The following is a 12,790-nucleotide window of genomic DNA, read 5'->3' on the forward strand; positions in this document are numbered from 1 at the left end:
ACTGTTTAACGTTTAATTTTAACTTCTTGACAGCTCGTGTAGTTTTAGGGCCAGGGCTTAGTAGCCGTGGCCTGTTGATTTACTTTAACTACAGAGCATATGTTAGACATGCAAGATGTATTTACTATCTTTTGCTATCAGTAACATGTTTGCTATTATTTTTCATTTATCCGGGGTCTGTAAAGATGCATGCAAGCGCCAACATGAAAAGAGTAGATTGTGTGAAACTTTTCAGTTTCAGAGGGGGAAGTAATGTGGAATTTTTTGATAGGCATCAATACAACCAAGTCTATATTTAGAAAAATTATCAGTTAAGTTGTTTTAGTATCATTTAATAGACTAAGGGAGAAGTAGGGGAATAGGAAGGAGAAGCACCTTGACGAAGATCAGGCGAACTAGGCCCTGAGTCAGGCCCAGAATCAGGTGCACTGTCAGTGTCAGAAGAGAGGGGAGCCCCAGAAGGAGGACTGACAGGCAGAATCAACACAGGGTCAGTCTGAGTGCCCACATCAACGGAAGAAGGAGAGGTGTGGGCAGTAGGGGAAGAAGTAGGACGATCAGAACCATCACAAGGGTCGACCAAATAGTTGTCCAAGTCATCAAGCAAACGGGAGATCTGAAAATGGCGATAGGGAGAAATGGGAGAAGTGCAAACCCTAGAGTAAGGGAGAGACCTCTTGCGTCTAGTGGTCTTGTAACGAGCTAGAAAAACACACAGAAAGAAGAGAACAAGACCAAGGTCAATGAATAGCATGGTGGCAACTAAATAGGAAGAACCAGTCTAGTACACTAGGTACTGAACTAGTGCACAGCCAAGCTTAAGAAAAATATCTAACACACAGCCATATAATCAACTATAACCATAGCATTAGCAGGAAAAGGTACATAAGAGCATTAAAATGAAGGTCTAAGGAGAAATATATAATCATAGAATAAGGTAAAATAAGAGAAGAAACTTACGCATAATCAAGAAGAAGAAAATAAGAAAATATCCAAAGGAACTGAAGGCTAGTCCAAAATAGTGTTGCTGAAACAAGCGTTAAGACAAGAATGAGGAAGATAGGACAAGTTTTAAAAAATAAAACCCCAAGAAGGCCCGAAAATAAGGGGATATAGGTAAGAGGGATCACGTGGAGGAAATGACGAAGGGAAGAGGAAGAACCAGGAGGGAACGAAAATAATGGGAATTAGGATTCACCACGTGATGCATACAATACAGACTCGTCCATACATGTTTCGTCACGTGCACACCTCACAACCACCGACAAGTTCGACATATGGGCCCGAATGGAGGCGGACTGCAGGATTACCGCCCCCCTGCCCTTCTGGACTCGTCACGTGACACCACGACACCATTGGTACTGGCATTGATACCCCATGTAAAGCCCCTTCACATGCTGCAAACCACGGATCGGGTGATCCTTTCACACTGTCGCGCCACGGCGGGCAGAGTGGGAATTTTCCCTCACGATCGGCTACAGAGGGTTTTTCGCCCACTCCTGATCCATGTTCGAGAAGGCCAGTATGTCTCTGATATGTAATACGTAATGTAGGGGGTCAGTAATGTGGAAATAAGTGGAGTAATGTGGAAATAAGTGGAAAGATGTGGAAAAAACAAGATTAAGTAATGTGGAAATATTTTGATTAAGTAATGTGGAAATATGCCATTTGATTTTATTGATTTTTATTTTTATTTGCTATTTGGATTGGATTTCATCGTATGGAAATATGCCATTTGATTTTATTGGACATGCTTTATTGGCGGAAATATAACCTTCTTAGTAATGTTACTGTTTAACGTTTAATTTTAACTTCTTGACAGCTCGTGTAGTTTTAGGGCCAGGGCTTAGTAGCCGTGGCCTGTTGATTTACTTTAACTACAGAGCATATGTTAGACATGCAAGATGTATTTACTATCTTTTGCTATCAGTAACATGTTTGCTATTATTTTTTCATTTATCCGGGGTCTGTAAAGATGCATGCAAGCGCCAACATGAAAAGAGTAGATTGTGTGAAACTTTTCAGTTTCAGAGGGGGAAGTAATGTGGAATTTTTTGATAGGCATCAATACAACCAAGTCTATATTTAGAAAAATTATCAGTTAAGTTGTTTTAGTATCATTTAATAGACTAAGTATACTATTTGCTTTAATAAACCTGCCTAACAGGTTGACCTTAGACCAATGTAACCGAAGCCTATTGCTTGCTTATAAAGAAACCACAACAGAGACCATTTAGAAAAAGACCACCATGTTTATTAAGGACGACACTCCCAGTGGGAACACTTAGGGAAAAGAGGCTTCCCAAAGCCAGGCTCAGGCTCAGACTCAACCATGATGACACTGTCAGGAGATGCCCAAGGAGTAGGAGGAGAAGAGGGCCCATGAGGAGGATTGCAGGGAGAAGTAGGGGAATAGGAAGGAGAAGCACCTTGACGAAGATCAGGCGAACTAGGCCCTGAGTCAGGCCCAGAATCAGGTGCACTGTCAGTGTCAGAAGAGAGGGGAGCCCCAGAAGGAGGACTGACAGGCAGAATCAACACAGGGTCAGTCTGAGTGCCCACATCAACGGAAGAAGGAGAGGTGTGGGCAGTAGGGGAAGAAGTAGGACGATCAGAACCATCACAAGGGTCGACCAAATAGTTGTCCAAGTCATCAAGCAAACGGGAGATCTGAAAATGGCGATAGGGAGAAATGGGAGAAGTGCAAACCCTAGAGTAAGGGAGAGACCTCTTGCGTCTAGTGGTCTTGTAACGAGCTAGAAAAACACACAGAAAGAAGAGAACAAGACCAAGGTCAATGAATAGCATGGTGGCAACTAAATAGGAAGAACCAGTCTAGTACACTAGGTACTGAACTAGTGCACAGCCAAGCTTAAGAAAAATATCTAACACACAGCCATATAATCAACTATAACCATAGCATTAGCAGGAAAAGGTACATAAGAGCATTAAAATGAAGGTCTAAGGAGAAATATATAATCATAGAATAAGGTAAAATAAGAGAAGAAACTTACGCATAATCAAGAAGAAGAAAATAAGAAAATATCCAAAGGAACTGAAGGCTAGTCCAAAATAGTGTTGCTGAAACAAGCGTTAAGACAAGAATGAGGAAGATAGGACAAGTTTTAAAAAATAAAACCCCAAGAAGGCCCGAAAATAAGGGGATATAGGTAAGAGGGATCACGTGGAGGAAATGACGAAGGGAAGAGGAAGAACCAGGAGGGAACGAAAATAATGGGAATTAGGATTCACCACGTGATGCATACAATACAGACTCGTCCATACATGTTTCGTCACGTGCACACCTCACAACCACCGACAAGTTCGACATATGGGCCCGAATGGAGGCGGACTGCAGGATTACCGCCCCCCTGCCCTTCTGGACTCGTCACGTGACACCACGACACCATTGGTACTGGCATTGATACCCCATGTAAAGCCCCTTCACATGCTGCAAACCACGGATCGGGTGATCCTTTCACACTGTCGCGCCACGGCGGGCAGAGTGGGAATTTTCCCTCACGATCGGCTACAGAGGGTTTTTCGCCCACTCCTGATCCATGTTCGAGAAGGCCAGTATGTCTCTGATATGTAATACGTAATGTAGGGGGTCAGTAATGTGGAAATAAGTGGAGTAATGTGGAAATAAGTGGAAAGATGTGGAAAAAACAAGATTAAGTAATGTGGAAATATGCCATTTGATTTTATTGATTTTTATTTTTATTTGCTATTTGGATTGGATTTCATCGTATGGAAATATGCCATTTGATTTTATTGGACATGCTTTATTGGCGGAAATATAACCTTCTTAGTAATGTTACTGTTTAACGTTTAATTTTAACTTCTTGACAGCTCGTGTAGTTTTAGGGCCAGGGCTTAGTAGCCGTGGCCTGTTGATTTACTTTAACTACAGAGCATATGTTAGACATGCAAGATGTATTTACTATCTTTTGCTATCAGTAACATGTTTGCTATTATTTTTTCATTTATCCGGGGTCTGTAAAGATGCATGCAAGCGCCAACATGAAAAGAGTAGATTGTGTGAAACTTTTCAGTTTCAGAGGGGGAAGTAATGTGGAATTTTTTGATAGGCATCAATACAACCAAGTCTATATTTAGAAAAATTATCAGTTAAGTTGTTTTAGTATCATTTAATAGACTAAGTATACTATTTGCTTTAATAAACCTGCCTAACAGGTTGACCTTAGACCAATGTAACCGAAGCCTATTGCTTGCTTATAAAGAAACCACAACAGAGACCATTTAGAAAAAGACCACCATGTTTATTAAGGACGACACTCCCAGTGGGAACACTTAGGGAAAAGAGGCTTCCCAAAGCCAGGCTCAGGCTCAGACTCAACCATGATGACACTGTCAGGAGATGCCCAAGGAGTAGGAGGAGAAGAGGGCCCATGAGGAGGATTGCAGGGAGAAGTAGGGGAATAGGAAGGAGAAGCACCTTGACGAAGATCAGGCGAACTAGGCCCTGAGTCAGGCCCAGAATCAGGTGCACTGTCAGTGTCAGAAGAGAGGGGAGCCCCAGAAGGAGGACTGACAGGCAGAATCAACACAGGGTCAGTCTGAGTGCCCACATCAACGGAAGAAGGAGAGGTGTGGGCAGTAGGGGAAGAAGTAGGACGATCAGAACCATCACAAGGGTCGACCAAATAGTTGTCCAAGTCATCAAGCAAACGGGAGATCTGAAAATGGCGATAGGGAGAAATGGGAGAAGTGCAAACCCTAGAGTAAGGGAGAGACCTCTTGCGTCTAGTGGTCTTGTAACGAGCTAGAAAAACACACAGAAAGAAGAGAACAAGACCAAGGTCAATGAATAGCATGGTGGCAACTAAATAGGAAGAACCAGTCTAGTACACTAGGTACTGAACTAGTGCACAGCCAAGCTTAAGAAAAATATCTAACACACAGCCATATAATCAACTATAACCATAGCATTAGCAGGAAAAGGTACATAAGAGCATTAAAATGAAGGTCTAAGGAGAAATATATAATCATAGAATAAGGTAAAATAAGAGAAGAAACTTACGCATAATCAAGAAGAAGAAAATAAGAAAATATCCAAAGGAACTGAAGGCTAGTCCAAAATAGTGTTGCTGAAACAAGCGTTAAGACAAGAATGAGGAAGATAGGACAAGTTTTAAAAAATAAAACCCCAAGAAGGCCCGAAAATAAGGGGATATAGGTAAGAGGGATCACGTGGAGGAAATGACGAAGGGAAGAGGAAGAACCAGGAGGGAACGAAAATAATGGGAATTAGGATTCACCACGTGATGCATACAATACAGACTCGTCCATACATGTTTCGTCACGTGCACACCTCACAACCACCGACAAGTTCGACATATGGGCCCGAATGGAGGCGGACTGCAGGATTACCGCCCCCCTGCCCTTCTGGACTCGTCACGTGACACCACGACACCATTGGTACTGGCATTGATACCCCATGTAAAGCCCCTTCACATGCTGCAAACCACGGATCGGGTGATCCTTTCACACTGTCGCGCCACGGCGGGCAGAGTGGGAATTTTCCCTCACGATCGGCTACAGAGGGTTTTTCGCCCACTCCTGATCCATGTTCGAGAAGGCCAGTATGTCTCTGATATGTAATACGTAATGTAGGGGGTCAGTAATGTGGAAATAAGTGGAGTAATGTGGAAATAAGTGGAAAGATGTGGAAAAAACAAGATTAAGTAATGTGGAAATATTTTGATTAAGTAATGTGGAAATATGCCATTTGATTTTATTGATTTTTATTTTTATTTGCTATTTGGATTGGATTTCATCGTATGGAAATATGCCATTTGATTTTATTGGACATGCTTTATTGGCGGAAATATAACCTTCTTAGTAATGTTACTGTTTAACGTTTAATTTTAACTTCTTGACAGCTCGTGTAGTTTTAGGGCCAGGGCTTAGTAGCCGTGGCCTGTTGATTTACTTTAACTACAGAGCATATGTTAGACATGCAAGATGTATTTACTATCTTTTGCTATCAGTAACATGTTTGCTATTATTTTTCATTTATCCGGGGTCTGTAAAGATGCATGCAAGCGCCAACATGAAAAGAGTAGATTGTGTGAAACTTTTCAGTTTCAGAGGGGGAAGTAATGTGGAATTTTTTGATAGGCATCAATACAACCAAGTCTATATTTAGAAAAATTATCAGTTAAGTTGTTTCAGTATCATTTAATAGACTAAGGGAGAAGTAGGGGAATAGGAAGGAGAAGCACCTTGACGAAGATCAGGCGAACTAGGCCCTGAGTCAGGCCCAGAATCAGGTGCACTGTCAGTGTCAGAAGAGAGGGGAGCCCCAGAAGGAGGACTGACAGGCAGAATCAACACAGGGTCAGTCTGAGTGCCCACATCAACGGAAGAAGGAGAGGTGTGGGCAGTAGGGGAAGAAGTAGGACGATCAGAACCATCACAAGGGTCGACCAAATAGTTGTCCAAGTCATCAAGCAAACGGGAGATCTGAAAATGGCGATAGGGAGAAATGGGAGAAGTGCAAACCCTAGAGTAAGGGAGAGACCTCTTGCGTCTAGTGGTCTTGTAACGAGCTAGAAAAACACACAGAAAGAAGAGAACAAGACCAAGGTCAATGAATAGCATGGTGGCAACTAAATAGGAAGAACCAGTCTAGTACACTAGGTACTGAACTAGTGCACAGCCAAGCTTAAGAAAAATATCTAACACACAGCCATATAATCAACTATAACCATAGCATTAGCAGGAAAAGGTACATAAGAGCATTAAAATGAAGGTCTAAGGAGAAATATATAATCATAGAATAAGGTAAAATAAGAGAAGAAACTTACGCATAATCAAGAAGAAGAAAATAAGAAAATATCCAAAGGAACTGAAGGCTAGTCCAAAATAGTGTTGCTGAAACAAGCGTTAAGACAAGAATGAGGAAGATAGGACAAGTTTTAAAAAATAAAACCCCAAGAAGGCCCGAAAATAAGGGGATATAGGTAAGAGGGATCACGTGGAGGAAATGACGAAGGGAAGAGGAAGAACCAGGAGGGAACGAAAATAATGGGAATTAGGATTCACCACGTGATGCATACAATACAGACTCGTCCATACATGTTTCGTCACGTGCACACCTCACAACCACCGACAAGTTCGACATATGGGCCCGAATGGAGGCGGACTGCAGGATTACCGCCCCCCTGCCCTTCTGGACTCATCACGTGACACCACGACACCATTGGTACTGGCATTGATACCCCATGTAAAGCCCCTTCACATGCTGCAAACCACGGATCGGGTGATCCTTTCACACTGTCGCGCCACGGCGGGCAGAGTGGGAATTTTCCCTCACGATCGGCTACAGAGGGTTTTTCGCCCACTCCTGATCCATGTTCGAGAAGGCCAGTATGTCTCTGATATGTAATACGTAATGTAGGGGGTCAGTAATGTGGAAATAAGTGGAGTAATGTGGAAATAAGTGGAAAGATGTGGAAAAAACAAGATTAAGTAATGTGGAAATATGCCATTTGATTTTATTGATTTTTATTTTTATTTGCTATTTGGATTGGATTTCATCGTATGGAAATATGCCATTTGATTTTATTGGACATGCTTTATTGGCGGAAATATAACCTTCTTAGTAATGTTACTGTTTAACGTTTAATTTTAACTTCTTGACAGCTCGTGTAGTTTTAGGGCCAGGGCTTAGTAGCCGTGGCCTGTTGATTTACTTTAACTACAGAGCATATGTTAGACATGCAAGATGTATTTACTATCTTTTGCTATCAGTAACATGTTTGCTATTATTTTTTCATTTATCCGGGGTCTGTAAAGATGCATGCAAGCGCCAACATGAAAAGAGTAGATTGTGTGAAACTTTTCAGTTTCAGAGGGGGAAGTAATGTGGAATTTTTTGATAGGCATCAATACAACCAAGTCTATATTTAGAAAAATTATCAGTTAAGTTGTTTTAGTATCATTTAATAGACTAAGTATACTATTTGCTTTAATAAACCTGCCTAACAGGTTGACCTTAGACCAATGTAACCGAAGCCTATTGCTTGCTTATAAAGAAACCACAACAGAGACCATTTAGAAAAAGACCACCATGTTTATTAAGGACGACACTCCCAGTGGGAACACTTAGGGAAAAGAGGCTTCCCAAAGCCAGGCTCAGGCTCAGACTCAACCATGATGACACTGTCAGGAGATGCCCAAGGAGTAGGAGGAGAAGAGGGCCCATGAGGAGGATTGCAGGGAGAAGTAGGGGAATAGGAAGGAGAAGCACCTTGACGAAGATCAGGCGAACTAGGCCCTGAGTCAGGCCCAGAATCAGGTGCACTGTCAGTGTCAGAAGAGAGGGGAGCCCCAGAAGGAGGACTGACAGGCAGAATCAACACAGGGTCAGTCTGAGTGCCCACATCAACGGAAGAAGGAGAGGTGTGGGCAGTAGGGGAAGAAGTAGGACGATCAGAACCATCACAAGGGTCGACCAAATAGTTGTCCAAGTCATCAAGCAAACGGGAGATCTGAAAATGGCGATAGGGAGAAATGGGAGAAGTGCAAACCCTAGAGTAAGGGAGAGACCTCTTGCGTCTAGTGGTCTTGTAACGAGCTAGAAAAACACACAGAAAGAAGAGAACAAGACCAAGGTCAATGAATAGCATGGTGGCAACTAAATAGGAAGAACCAGTCTAGTACACTAGGTACTGAACTAGTGCACAGCCAAGCTTAAGAAAAATATCTAACACACAGCCATATAATCAACTATAACCATAGCATTAGCAGGAAAAGGTACATAAGAGCATTAAAATGAAGGTCTAAGGAGAAATATATAATCATAGAATAAGGTAAAATAAGAGAAGAAACTTACGCATAATCAAGAAGAAGAAAATAAGAAAATATCCAAAGGAACTGAAGGCTAGTCCAAAATAGTGTTGCTGAAACAAGCGTTAAGACAAGAATGAGGAAGATAGGACAAGTTTTAAAAAATAAAACCCCAAGAAGGCCCGAAAATAAGGGGATATAGGTAAGAGGGATCACGTGGAGGAAATGATGAAGGGAAGAGGAAGAACCAGGAGGGAACGAAAATAATGGGAATTAGGATTCACCACGTGATGCATACAATACAGACTCGTCCATACATGTTTCGTCACGTGCACACCTCACAACCACCGACAAGTTCGACATATGGGCCCGAATGGAGGCGGACTGCAGGATTACCGCCCCCCTGCCCTTCTGGACTCGTCACGTGACACCACGACACCATTGGTACTGGCATTGATACCCCATGTAAAGCCCCTTCACATGCTGCAAACCACGGATCGGGTGATCCTTTCACACTGTCGCGCCACGGCGGGCAGAGTGGGAATTTTCCCTCACGATCGGCTACAGAGGGTTTTTCGCCCACTCCTGATCCATGTTCGAGAAGGCCAGTATGTCTCTGATATGTAATACGTAATGTAGGGGGTCAGTAATGTGGAAATAAGTGGAGTAATGTGGAAATAAGTGGAAAGATGTGGAAAAAACAAGATTAAGTAATGTGGAAATATTTTGATTAAGTAATGTGGAAATATGCCATTTGATTTTATTGATTTTTATTTTTATTTGCTATTTGGATTGGATTTCATCGTATGGAAATATGCCATTTGATTTTATTGGACATGCTTTATTGGCGGAAATATAACCTTCTTAGTAATGTTACTGTTTAACGTTTAATTTTAACTTCTTGACAGCTCGTGTAGTTTTAGGGCCAGGGCTTAGTAGCCGTGGCCTGTTGATTTACTTTAACTACAGAGCATATGTTAGACATGCAAGATGTATTTACTATCTTTTGCTATCAGTAACATGTTTGCTATTATTTTTCATTTATCCGGGGTCTGTAAAGATGCATGCAAGCGCCAACATGAAAAGAGTAGATTGTGTGAAACTTTTCAGTTTCAGAGGGGGAAGTAATGTGGAATTTTTTGATAGGCATCAATACAACCAAGTCTATATTTAGAAAAATTATCAGTTAAGTTGTTTCAGTATCATTTAATAGACTAAGGGAGAAGTAGGGGAATAGGAAGGAGAAGCACCTTGACGAAGATCAGGCGAACTAGGCCCTGAGTCAGGCCCAGAATCAGGTGCACTGTCAGTGTCAGAAGAGAGGGGAGCCCCAGAAGGAGGACTGACAGGCAGAATCAACACAGGGTCAGTCTGAGTGCCCACATCAACGGAAGAAGGAGAGGTGTGGGCAGTAGGGGAAGAAGTAGGACGATCAGAACCATCACAAGGGTCGACCAAATAGTTGTCCAAGTCATCAAGCAAACGGGAGATCTGAAAATGGCGATAGGGAGAAATGGGAGAAGTGCAAACCCTAGAGTAAGGGAGAGACCTCTTGCGTCTAGTGGTCTTGTAACGAGCTAGAAAAACACACAGAAAGAAGAGAACAAGACCAAGGTCAATGAATAGCATGGTGGCAACTAAATAGGAAGAACCAGTCTAGTACACTAGGTACTGAACTAGTGCACAGCCAAGCTTAAGAAAAATATCTAACACACAGCCATATAATCAACTATAACCATAGCATTAGCAGGAAAAGGTACATAAGAGCATTAAAATGAAGGTCTAAGGAGAAATATATAATCATAGAATAAGGTAAAATAAGAGAAGAAACTTACGCATAATCAAGAAGAAGAAAATAAGAAAATATCCAAAGGAACTGAAGGCTAGTCCAAAATAGTGTTGCTGAAACAAGCGTTAAGACAAGAATGAGGAAGATAGGACAAGTTTTAAAAAATAAAACCCCAAGAAGGCCCGAAAATAAGGGGATATAGGTAAGAGGGATCACGTGGAGGAAATGACGAAGGGAAGAGGAAGAACCAGGAGGGAACGAAAATAATGGGAATTAGGATTCACCACGTGATGCATACAATACAGACTCGTCCATACATGTTTCGTCACGTGCACACCTCACAACCACCGACAAGTTCGACATATGGGCCCGAATGGAGGCGGACTGCAGGATTACCGCCCCCCTGCCCTTCTGGACTCGTCACGTGACACCACGACACCATTGGTACTGGCATTGATACCCCATGTAAAGCCCCTTCACATGCTGCAAACCACGGATCGGGTGATCCTTTCACACTGTCGCGCCACGGCGGGCAGAGTGGGAATTTTCCCTCACGATCGGCTACAGAGGGTTTTTCGCCCACTCCTGATCCATGTTCGAGAAGGCCAGTATGTCTCTGATATGTAATACGTAATGTAGGGGGTCAGTAATGTGGAAATAAGTGGAGTAATGTGGAAATAAGTGGAAAGATGTGGAAAAAACAAGATTAAGTAATGTGGAAATATGCCATTTGATTTTATTGATTTTTATTTTTATTTGCTATTTGGATTGGATTTCATCGTATGGAAATATGCCATTTGATTTTATTGGACATGCTTTATTGGCGGAAATATAACCTTCTTAGTAATGTTACTGTTTAACGTTTAATTTTAACTTCTTGACAGCTCGTGTAGTTTTAGGGCCAGGGCTTAGTAGCCGTGGCCTGTTGATTTACTTTAACTACAGAGCATATGTTAGACATGCAAGATGTATTTACTATCTTTTGCTATCAGTAACATGTTTGCTATTATTTTTTCATTTATCCGGGGTCTGTAAAGATGCATGCAAGCGCCAACATGAAAAGAGTAGATTGTGTGAAACTTTTCAGTTTCAGAGGGGGAAGTAATGTGGAATTTTTTGATAGGCATCAATACAACCAAGTCTATATTTAGAAAAATTATCAGTTAAGTTGTTTTAGTATCATTTAATAGACTAAGTATACTATTTGCTTTAATAAACCTGCCTAACAGGTTGACCTTAGACCAATGTAACCGAAGCCTATTGCTTGCTTATAAAGAAACCACAACAGAGACCATTTAGAAAAAGACCACCATGTTTATTAAGGACGACACTCCCAGTGGGAACACTTAGGGAAAAGAGGCTTCCCAAAGCCAGGCTCAGGCTCAGACTCAACCATGATGACACTGTCAGGAGATGCCCAAGGAGTAGGAGGAGAAGAGGGCCCATGAGGAGGATTGCAGGGAGAAGTAGGGGAATAGGAAGGAGAAGCACCTTGACGAAGATCAGGCGAACTAGGCCCTGAGTCAGGCCCAGAATCAGGTGCACTGTCAGTGTCAGAAGAGAGGGGAGCCCCAGAAGGAGGACTGACAGGCAGAATCAACACAGGGTCAGTCTGAGTGCCCACATCAACGGAAGAAGGAGAGGTGTGGGCAGTAGGGGAAGAAGTAGGACGATCAGAACCATCACAAGGGTCGACCAAATAGTTGTCCAAGTCATCAAGCAAACGGGAGATCTGAAAATGGCGATAGGGAGAAATGGGAGAAGTGCAAACCCTAGAGTAAGGGAGAGACCTCTTGCGTCTAGTGGTCTTGTAACGAGCTAGAAAAACACACAGAAAGAAGAGAACAAGACCAAGGTCAATGAATAGCATGGTGGCAACTAAATAGGAAGAACCAGTCTAGTACACTAGGTACTGAACTAGTGCACAGCCAAGCTTAAGAAAAATATCTAACACACAGCCATATAATCAACTATAACCATAGCATTAGCAGGAAAAGGTACATAAGAGCATTAAAATGAAGGTCTAAGGAGAAATATATAATCATAGAATAAGGTAAAATAAGAGAAGAAACTTACGCATAATCAAGAAGAAGAAAATAAGAAAATATCCAAAGGAACTGAAGGCTAGTCCAAAATAGTGTTGCTGAAACAAGCGTTAAGACAAGAATGAGGAAGATAGGACAA

The sequence above is a fragment of the Silurus aristotelis genome (genome assembly GCF_946808225.1).
Source record: "Silurus aristotelis genome assembly, chromosome: 29".
Lineage (NCBI taxonomy): Eukaryota > Metazoa > Chordata > Actinopteri > Siluriformes > Siluridae > Silurus > Silurus aristotelis.